This window comes from Trachurus japonicus, unplaced genomic scaffold, assembly GCF_045865225.1.
Source record: "Trachurus japonicus isolate A0001 unplaced genomic scaffold, Traja_1.0 AP029982.1".
In the NCBI taxonomy this organism is placed as follows: Eukaryota; Metazoa; Chordata; class Actinopteri; order Carangiformes; family Carangidae; genus Trachurus; species Trachurus japonicus.
In genome coordinates, this window is record NW_028220115.1 from 3173 (window position 1) to 14446 (window position 11274).

The 11274-nt window shown below is 41.3% G+C and overlaps 1 long non-coding RNA gene across 1 annotated transcript; it reads left to right on the plus strand.

The window, feature by feature from the left end:
* The first annotated feature begins 787 nt into the window (after positions 1-787).
* On the plus strand, positions 788-5094 carry LOC146960803 (uncharacterized). Its single transcript, XR_015035360.1, has 5 exons — positions 788-951; positions 2204-2258; positions 2664-2748; positions 3012-3102; positions 4950-5094. It is a non-coding gene; the product is annotated as an uncharacterized LOC146960803 (long non-coding RNA).
* The last annotated feature ends 6180 nt before the right edge of the window (positions 5095-11274 follow it).

An 11274-nucleotide genomic window follows, 5' to 3' on the forward strand; every position in this document is an offset into this window, starting at 1 on the left:
AAATTAACTCTTTGTTGTTGTTTGATGAAATGAGGTTAAAATAAGCCAAACGATGGCAAATGGCTGTGTCATTGTCAAGTAACCATGTTAGCAAATTTCAGCCTTGAGTCTGTTTCCTTATATCCTAATCTCAGATACAAAATTTCACTGCAACCAGATCCCCAGTGACGCTATCTCAATGTTTTCAATGTTTCTCCACACACAGTCAAAGCAGAGCTCATAGAGGACAGCAACGTTATTCGAGTCAGCTGGATTCTGAGGTCATTAACCACTTTTAATAAAGCAGTTTCTGTGCTGTGATTAGAGTGATAGCCAGATTGAAATTTATCCGATAAATCATTAGTGTTAACATGATTAAGTAGTTGATTAAAAACAATTTTCTCCAACAATTTACCAATAAAAGGGAGATTTGAAATAGGCCTATAATTGGCTAAATCGCCAGTGTCGAGATCAGGTTTCTTTAGTAAAGGTTTCACCATGGCTGTTTTAAAAGCAGCAGGGAAAATACCAGACTGTAGAGAAGTGTTGACGATTCTGGTAGTATCATTTGAAAGGCAAGAGAGACTAGATTTAAAAATTTTAGTTGGAATAGGGTCAAGTAAGCATATCTAATCTTCACTTATTGTTGGTCTGAGGAGAGGAGGGGTGGGATTGTTTTGTTGTTGTTGTTGTTTTGTTTCCCACACAGCAGGAGACTCCGACGCGGATCCGCATTCAAGTCACCAAACCCGCGTGACTGTCACATTCGTTTGGGCGCCGCCTAGAGGATCAGCCCCGCCTCCAGGCAGAGCCGTTATTCTACCGTCAAACAGCGGATCCCGAACGGACCCGTGTCGGACGTGTGGACACGGACGCGCCTTTACTGTAACGGTCGAACACAGTAGTCCACACCGAGCCGAGACTAGAGGAGGCATCTTTCTTTGCTGGGACACGGTTGTGCTGAAGCCTCTAGTAAGTTTATTGATTTATTGATGTATTGCGACATTCACAGTAACGTTAAACATTGGCCTTTGTGTTTTTAATCGCCATGTATATTAATGCTTGTAATGACGTTGTTTGATATTAGCACTGTTAGAACTTTTGTAGTTTTGTGCAACAGGCTAGGTTAGCTTCTAGCTGAGATGTGATGATGCACGTCTGTAGCTATTTTGTTTTAAAATGGGATAGCAATTTCGGGAGAATATGTTGTGGTTGTGTGACTAAAAAAAACACACATTGTTATTTGGTAACGTTATAGTTATCTGTTTTAATGTATCGCAGCTGTTATGCTGTGTAACGTTAGCCTATGCTAGCGGTAACTTATGTAACTTAGCTGCTATTTCTCCGACCTCGACCTCCCATTTCCTCGATTTAAGTAGGCTATGCCCGGTGTTCCGACTCCCAGTAATTACGAGTCGCCCTCTTCATACACATTACGGTGTTTTTTTTTTAAAATAATTATTTTCTTTTCTTTAAAACTAACTAGCCGTTAGCGGCTAGTTAGCCGGCTAGTTAGCCGCTAACGGCTAGTTAGCCGCTCGGCTTTTATTTAAAAAATAAAAAACACCGTAATGTTTATGAAGAGGGCAACCAACTCCAACGTTACGGAGTTTAGAATGACTTTTTTAGCCTCTCTTTGCTCCTCATATCGTAATTCTCCGTGACTTTTCGCTAGCCGAGCGGCTAACGGCGCTGTTGTACTGTATATCAGCACGGGTGTGATTTGGTCGTAGGCACGAGGCCGCACACCCGTGCTGATATACAGTACAACAGCACTCCCTCTGCCTTTATTCATCCCACGAAGGGGAAATTCACAAGTTACAGCAGCAGTACAAACACACTCACACATGCCATGCACACTGGCAATATTAATGTTTAAGCTTGTCAGTGCTTTATGATGATTAATATATGCTGAGAAACAAGATAAAATTGTAAATCAAGCAGGAAAGACCAATAATTTGTGTTTAATGAATCAAATATAATCAGATATTGTTTTGGTCATAAATAGGCTATGTTTAATTCGCTGGGGAGGAGGGGCGGGCACACAGCTTTTCTTTTTTTTTAAACTTTTTTTTTTAAAATAGTGAGGGCTGTCATTTTTGCTAAGCTTAAGTCAACTAAAGTTAGCTATTTTGTGTCTTCTATGTCCTGCCTTGAGTTTATGTTGTCTACACACCCACATACTTGACTTTTTTTCAACATTTTTTCTATTTTTACTGTGCAGATAATCCTCCAGCTATGCCAATATTTGACATGTCTCTGGGTGCTGCTGTGTAGTGGTGAGTATTAGCCTACTATTCAATTGCTTTTGTTGGTTTTCGGGATGCACATTTTGAATTTTTTTTCTGACTGATGATAACCAACGCTTGTTAACCGATATGATTACAATGCTCTCGGGGGCGATCACTTTTTCTCTTTTGCGCAGCTCTGTTGTAACAGGTGATGCAGATCGATGTCCCTGTAGGCTACATTTGTTGTCTGACCTTCTTTTATGATATTATTCCTTTTTTAATATTGTGAGTAAAGATAATTACTGCAAGTCCTATTGCCTTTAAGATTCTAATGTTCATTTTTTTTGTTGAAACTATTTTGGAGAGATATGTCTAATAATCAGTCTTCATTACAACACAAAATAATATGGCACCACAAACTAAACCAATTTCCATTTGTCTTTCTTTCTCTAGTGAATGTGGCAGTGTAAAGGGTGTTCAGTTGCTGTGCAATATTTGACATGTCTCAGGGTGCTGTGTCAAAGGCTCTGCAGTAGTGGTGAGTATTACTAAATCAGTTGTTGTTTTCTGAGTTTATTGTTTTTTTTTTCATTTATGTATATTATTTTTAAACAATTACTCAGTAATGAAAAAGAAATAGGGGGCATCATTGCACCAATGGATGAAGTAAATATATTCTCTGGGTTGGGGGTGTAACAACTGATTGTCTTCAAGACAAAAATGCCTTTTACCAGGACAAATGAGAATTTTCACAGACATGAACTCAAACAACACAACTTCTCCTCTGCTTTTCTGCTGTAGGATGATGACGTGGATCTGGGAAGAGAATGCGTCCTAAAGACCCTCTGCGTTTACCTGAATGAGGACCCGGAGAATCTATTGAGAGTATGTGGTAAGTATTACTTAGGTTTAGTATGTTGAGATGTTATCTTTCGTATTTTATATAAACTTTAAAACATCTACTCATTGTAATTACTTTACAGTCAGCTAAGTTGTAGGATAATATGGTAGTGCTCTTAATATCAAAGTGTGTGTTTATTTTTCATTAAAGGGATAGTTCGGGTCTTTTGATATCTATCTATACCCTTGTTTTAGCACAGAGCTAAAGGGAGAGCTTTATGAACCTGATGTGATGCTGAACCTCATCAGATGGAGTTCCATAGACTGTAGGAAAGAGGTTAGAGCAGAGAAGAGTGATCGTTGCAGCGCAGTCCATGGTGGAAGATCAGACCAACAAATATACAGACAGCGTGCATCACCTCCAAGGATGGTGCTGCTGGAAAAAAAAAAAAAGAACAGCACTCCTCTGCAGCCAGCTGACGTGTAGCTCACCTGCAGCTGTCAGAGGATCCTCGCTCTTTCTTTAGCCTGGCGTTTGGATGCACTTTGTTCAACATGTGAAGATCTAACCACCATCTGACCACCGGTCAGCTGAGCCAGCTAACAGAGTGGACGTGGCTGGTGTGTAGGCTCGCTATTTTATAACGGCAAGAAAAAATAATCGTCCTGATAGTGTGTGTACATTTGTCGGGCTGATCTTCCATCACAGACTGCGCTGCATTACTGATCATCACCCGGTCACCCTGTCTGTCACAGCTGCAGCTGTGGTCTAACTTCAGCTTGTTGCTTCCCTGTCCCTCCTCTCTGTGTCTGCCCGTTCTAACTCCATCTGACGAGGTTCAGCATCACATCAGGTTCATAAAGGTCTCCCCTTGGCTCTGTGCTAAAACAAGGGATGGCTTCATCACTTGTGTCATAATCAGATTACGTGAACTATCCGAGCAATAAACTCCATGAAACAGCTGATGGAAATGCGCACAGCCGTCTAGAGGCGGCAGCGCGCAGTGATACGGAGGGAGAGAAAATAGCAGCAAGCGATTGTGAGGTCAGACTTTTTTGTGGACAACGGTTTTGTGATGCAAATGTATCACTCTTTTGAACGCATATTGTTTTGAGAAGTAAAACGCTTTATTTTCGTGACCCCAGCCAACTAACCGGACTACATTCGTCAGCACCGCAAACTCTCAAAGTGTGAAAGAGAGAATTAAACATAGCCTATTTATTATCAGTTACTATGACCAAAACAATATTTGATTCGTTAAACATAAATTGGTCTTCCCTGTAGGATTTGTTTTATTTACAATCTTATTTCTCAGCATATAGGCCTATTAATTATCATGACAACATAAAGCACTGACGAATAAGCCTAAACATTGATACAGGACTCTGTAACACAACTCATCACACATTCATGCTCTCCCTGTGTGATCATCTGAGAAGCAGACAGTCTGAGGTTGAAGTTTAGGTGACACTGTTGACAGGTCTCTGTACGTCTTGACCACATGTCGGCTGTTCAGCTGTAGTAGAGGAGAACTCAGCTGTTTTTAGCTCCACCGCACGTAGCGTTTTTTTTTTTTTTTTTTTTAGGAGCTCCGGTATATTGCGGCTTTATGCGGGAGGACACGCGATAAACTACAGCTGATCCAATGTATTTATCTGAGCTTGGTCACCGTGAGAGGCGCTTTGAGCCACGTTCATATTAAGTTACACCTGACGCAGGACAGGGCATTTTGACAGGTCTGCGCTCACATCAGCTGTGTTTATTTACCCTCACCCTGTCACATAAGCGATCAGCTGTTTTTTTTGTTTTTTTTAACGTTTGATGTCTTTTTTTCTTTTTGCTCGAAATTAAACATGGTATGACCTTGACTCCCTATATATCTGTCTGTTTGATTACAGGTGCTGTAAGAAAAAATACAGTGACAGGTCAGCCACAGATGACGAGGTGACCAAACACGCCATCCACCTTGCGGCAGATTGTGCAGCGAGGAGACGTGTCCCGCCTCCATCCACGCGAGAACCCCAGTAGCATGTACTTTAAAAGAATAAACAATATTTGTATTGAACTTCTTGTCGTTCACCAGTTCATTTTCTGATATTTTAGCTTCACATTTCATTGAAGTTGTAGCCTCATTTTGTACAGTTAATTGATGTCTTGACTTCAACCTTTTCTGTATATTGACAATAGTGTTGGGTTAAAAATGCAAGGCAATGCAGATTTAAGCTTGGTGTAGAAGTCTAGGCTAGGCATAGTTATAGTTTTAGTTTAAGCTATTTTATGGAGATTTTGAAAATGATGAACGGGTCCAAAACGGACCCGGGCCAGAGGTTTTTTTTGCGTCCGTTTCGGATCCGCGGCGGATTTGCGTGTCCCGAACGGACCCGGGCCAGAGGTAATTTATAAGTCCGTTGCGGGTCCCAAACGGATCCGGGCCAGAGGGTTATTATGAGTCTGTTGCGGATCCGCGGCGGATTTGCGGGCCCTGAACGGACCCGCCGCGGAGGTATGATTTAAATCGCGGATGCGGACCGGATGCAGCGCGGATCCAGGACGGGTCCGCGATCCGCCTTCGCTGCGGATCCGTCACAGAGAGCAAGTGGACTCCGATACGGGTCCGTTTCGCGGGTCCGTTCCGGAAGCCGCGCTACATCCGCGGCGGGTCCGCGGCGGACTCCTTTTGCTATGTGGGTTGTTTGTTTGTTTGTTTTTAGTTATTTATGTTGTGCATTTTATGTACACCAAAAAAGGAAATTATGTTTATTGTGTCTAATTGTTAAATGGTCCATACACAAATAAATAATTGATCACAAAAAAAACAAACATAGGTTCTCACAAATGAATTACAGTTGTTACTTTTGATCCACACTGTATGCCCGGAACAAAAAACAAAGCTCCGTGAGATACAGTAAGTTTGTAGAATGATACAGTGACACGACCGAATCGAACATCTGGCCAACGATCTCAAAGAGCAAGTGGGACAACGTGTGGAGGGACTGGATGAAAGCACGGACATTTCCAATACAGAGCAACTGCTGATTATTTTCATCTTCAGTCACGGAGAACTTTGAAATAGCTGAGGAGCTGCTAAGCTTGGAGAGTGTGAAGACACAACAAGGGGAGTCGACATGTGATGCTGTGTGTCGTAGCCTCGATGCAACGTGAAGCTGCCGTCTATGGTCGGTGTCACAAGAAGCACCGTCGATGGTCGGGAGAAAGACAGGTGCCGCCGTGTCGCAACTAGGGGTGGGCAAAAATATCGATACGGCAATATATCGCGATATTTTGTATCGCGATACGATATCAATATTCAAATTTTGAATATCAATATTTCGATATATCGTTATATCGATTTTTTTTCAAATAATAAATCATGTTTCAGACGTAAATCCAGTACAACTTCCGCACCTCTGCTCCGCGAGGTGTCACTGTACTGCTACCTCAGACAGTGTGTTGTTCATGCAAATATGTTGTTGTAACTTGCGCTTGTATGGCATGGATAATTTGAATTACATTGTTTTGACTCTAAACGGACCGATCTTCGTCTCAGAGCTGACAAAACTCTCCGGTAAGGCATCTTGAGCGGTCAAATGCCGGTAACGGGACGAGATCGGTCAAAACGGAGGGTTCAAGCAAAGACAGTTTATTTTGGTTGAAGCTAGCTACATCGAGGGTAGGTTAGCTTCCTATTTCAAAATAAAAGCACTTTTGTATGTAAAGGGCAACGGGTGTTTTATGTTTTGTGAAAGTAACCGGAAGTGCGTTGGTCACAACGGCTAGCTTTAGTAGCGCCGAGTTGTCCGAACAAAATTGGAAACAGCTGGTATTTAGACAAAGTAAACGGCTACTTTCTCGCCTAAAAATGTTTGAAATGTTGATAAAGTGAGTTTAGAGCTAAAATGAAATCAGCTTTGGCGCTACTATAGCTAGCCGTTGTGACCAATGCACTTCCGGTTACTTCTGGTTAACGTTGCTTTCACAAAATAAAACACCCATTGCCCTTTCCACACAGAAGTGCCTTTACTTTGAAATAGGAGCACTCTAACCTACCCTCGGTGTAGCTAGCTTCAACCAAAATAAACTGTCTTTGCTTGAACCCTCCGTTTTGACCGATCTCGTCCTGTTACCGGCATTTGACCGCTCAATATGCCTTACTGGAGAGTTTTGTCAGCTCTGAGACGTAGATCAGTCCGTTTAGAGTTGTTGAAGAGTGTTTCTGATGACCTTAGGAGGAGGCAGGCTAGCACTGCCCATAGACGTCCAGCATTTTTGAGCTAAGCTAATCAGCTGTGCGCCAGCTCCCTTGTTATTTCACGCACAGTCGAAAGGATGGTGTCTATCAGCTTGTCATGGACTCGGGAGTGAGGCAAGATAGCCTACATAAAAAAAAAAGGTTGGCGTATCCCTTTAAAAGGAAAAGGAGAGCACAAGGTGACTATCAGTCTTCAACTGAGTAGATTTTGCCGGACACAAATAGTCTTGGTGTGGGGGAGGATAATGGGCTCTATGCACAGCTCCACCACTTCCTGAATTTAAGGCAGGTCCTTCATTTCCTGTCTTACATTATTGGACACACTGATTAATCCAGGTGTGTCTGAGTAGTCACAATGGTCAGACACACCTGGATTAATCAGTTTGTCCAATAATGTAAGACAGGAGGAAATGAAGGACCTGCCTTAAATTCAGGAAGTGGAGCTGTGCATATGACCATAATGAAAATTAAACACAACAAACAAAAGCCAACACAGGGCGAATCAAAAATAAATAAATAACAGCCAAACGGTTGGATAAATTAATTCCACAGCAACTACAAACAAGTAACAACAATTCCTTGACTTTAAACAGAGACAGAAAGGGTACGCGTCCCCTCCCTTCCACTGCCTGCCACAACTTCCCCCTCCTGCACCGTGTGTCCTCTACGTGGGCCTGGTGTGAAAACGGTGCCCTCTTCCTCTGTGCAGTGCTCAGTGTTCTCGGGTAGAATCACTCTTCCTTGGCTGTGACGACCATCGGGTTGGACTTGGTCCTTCATCGTGTTCCTGCCGCAGGTAGGCAGGCAGACACACACACACATCATGTCACCCTGTGACAAGAACAGACCAACTGTTTGTTTATTTTTCTATGTTCACATTTGACCTCACACTTTTTAGGGTGAACATAAAATTTACAGTGAAGATTTTGAAGCAGCTATTTTCACATTCCAGTGAATACAACATTTTAAGTGTTATACAGACCATGATTGTTAGCATTGAAAAGGTAATAATGAAGTATGTTACTGTGATTAAATTGTAGTATTTCTACAATCAATAAATTCAGGAAAAACTTCCAGGACTATATCTATGTTTGCTTTAATTACCCACAAGAAAAATACTGTTGAATGTTACCCTCCTTGAAATGATAATAAAGCATCCAGAGATGAATATCAGAGCTTGTGCTTTCCTGAGGTTTCTTGTCAATACTGAAAACAATAATTCACCAAAGTGTTGCAGTACATTGATCATGAGCTACAATAAGAGCAGCACCTACGAAATTTATATTTTATCTATGTAGACACAGACCTAGTGTGATACGGGGAACTTACAAAAAAGCTGATCTCACCCGTACCTGATCAAATATATTGGAAATATTCATACTTTGAACCTTAAATGACCAGCTTAATAACCGATGTGAACTGAACATTTGCCTGCAAGACAGTTGCAAAATTGTGAGTGTATGTGCATAACATATTGTCTGGTGTATAAAATGTGGAAGATGGCAAGAAAGAAATGTTTAATCTAGGGCTGTTTTCGACTAAGGATTTTCATAGTCGAATCTGATTCGTCAGATTTTGCCGTAGTCGACTGATCGTCGAACCTTTTTTTTTATTATGATTATTTTTTTAAGATAGCAGCAAATTTGCGACTTTTTCCCGTTTCAAACAAAAGAGCTAAACCACCCAAAAAATATGGTAGGTGTAAAACAAATACCTTTATTCATTTCCCACACTTTGGATGATTTTTAGTAGCCATTGTGAGCCAGGGTATGCGTTTATGTTACGTTGCCCTGGACAACGCTCCTGCTCGGACTGTGAGTGGCAAATCAAACATCCCTCAACGTGATAGCGGTGGTCGTGGACACAGAGAAACCGGGTAAAACATGTAGTATCAAAACAAACGGAGGTCAGAAGGACTCGACAATCCGTACATTACGTTAATCAATCCTGTAACACACACAGTGTGACCGCGGCACCGGCAGAGAGACAGACAGGCTGCAGAGGGACGAGATTACAGCTGTGACTCCCGACACTGATGGTGCGTTCATGACAACTCGGAAGTCGGAAAAAAAACAAGTTCCTCTTCTGAAAAACTCTGACATGTCAAACTTTAGGATGTGTTAGAGACTAATAGCTACATCTGTCTAACCATCAGAACTATTGACACTTGAAACGGTAAACACAGCTGATCCATCGAAAAAAAATCACCGCTGGAGTTAATTTATTTTCCGTGATTGAAAGCAGGTTCTTGAATGTAACTCGGTCAAAGTCAGATGTATCCTCACACTTTTGCTGTTCTGTTAGGTCATGCATGATAAATGCTGACAAAGTTAGACTGTCAGACTTCCTTGATTTTAAACTTTGGCAGCTCTGCCCCTCGTCTTTTTGCCACTCAGTGAGTGTTCTGCAATGACTTCTGAGTACCGTGACTTTGGTCCTACTGCTCACCTCCGCTCATTTGAAAAAAAAAAAAAACCTCCGCTCATTTGATTGTGCAACTGCAGTGGGTGATTTATTAATACGTAGTAAGAAGCTAAGACTACCGTTTAAACGCACACATAATTTTGAACTCTTTATTAACAGAAAGTAGGCAGATTTTGTATCAAAATAGGCTTTTTATAACGAAAAAAGACATTCTATGTAACAATTTATGCTCAGCAGCCGTGGGCACCCCCATATAGTCAGAATGGTATGGTCTTGGTTAGATTCATAGTCGAATCAGACCCCTCCGAATCGAATCGTCGAATAGTCGACTTTTGGAGGTCAGCCCTATCCATGTGATCATTTTATATTCTACACATACTGGGAATTTTCTGTTTGATATAGGCCTATTGGTGTTTGAAGGTGCCAAACAAAAAACAGTTGTCTAACAATTAAAGTAGCCAGCATAGTAACCGGCACACAGCAGGTTACTTTGGCAAGGCAAGTGTTTGTTCCTTCCTTCCTCCTTGACGCCTACTGTTTGTGTTATACCCCTTTCCCACTGGTCAATAGTGATGTGCGGATTGATACTGAAATATCGATACTTCCGATACCAGGTCTGTGTGCTCAAAAATCGATTCTCAAATGAAAATGGTGGAAAGTAACTAGTCTATTGAGACCTTGTTTAAATGACATGCAGTTTCTACTTTTTCTTCCGCCTGGGTAAGTGTGTATTGCGTAACCCGCTACTCACTCAACAGTCAGTCTGTCTCAGTCTGTGTAGACAGAGTCAATGGCGGATCGTAAGAGGAGTCATGTGTGGAGCTATTTCAGCTATTTCAGACAGATATCTGTGGGAAAATTATAAATAATATTTTGGTTTAATGGTTTTATTATTTTACAATATGTTCTTTTGGTAAAACTTTATTTTAAGGGGTCCTTGTTCCTGTGTATCTACCTAATTAATTACAGTGTAATTACCTATGTAACCGTATGTAATAACATGTACTTACATTGTAAATACATAGTGTATTTTGGTGTAATTACAGGTCCTTGTTACACTTGTAATAAGAAATGCTTGTTACAATACTTTGTCAAAGTGGCCTCTGAGGTATCCCGACCCAGGTACACTTTATTTTAATGTGCTTATTTCACTGTATCAAAGAGTAACAAGTGTGTTCTAACACAACTATTACATAGACTATGTTGTGTAACAGCACATGTGGTACACTAGAAGACACTGATTATTGCAGTTAATGTGTAAGAACTGTGGTATCCCAGCAGGTACACTTTATTTTAATGTGCTCATTCCACTGTATCAAAGAGTAACAAAACTAAGTTGTGAAACAGCATACATGTTCCAAGACTCAAGAGGCAGGAGGAAGATTGATGGAAAAGTTTGCCCAGGCAACATGGGTTGTGGTTTCACCCATTTTTCTTGCAGGTGTACCCCTTCCTTCCCCAAAGAGAGAGGCCACTTTGACAAATTATTGTAACAAGCATTTCTTATTACAAGTGTAACAAGGACCTGTAAGTACACCAAAATACAATAT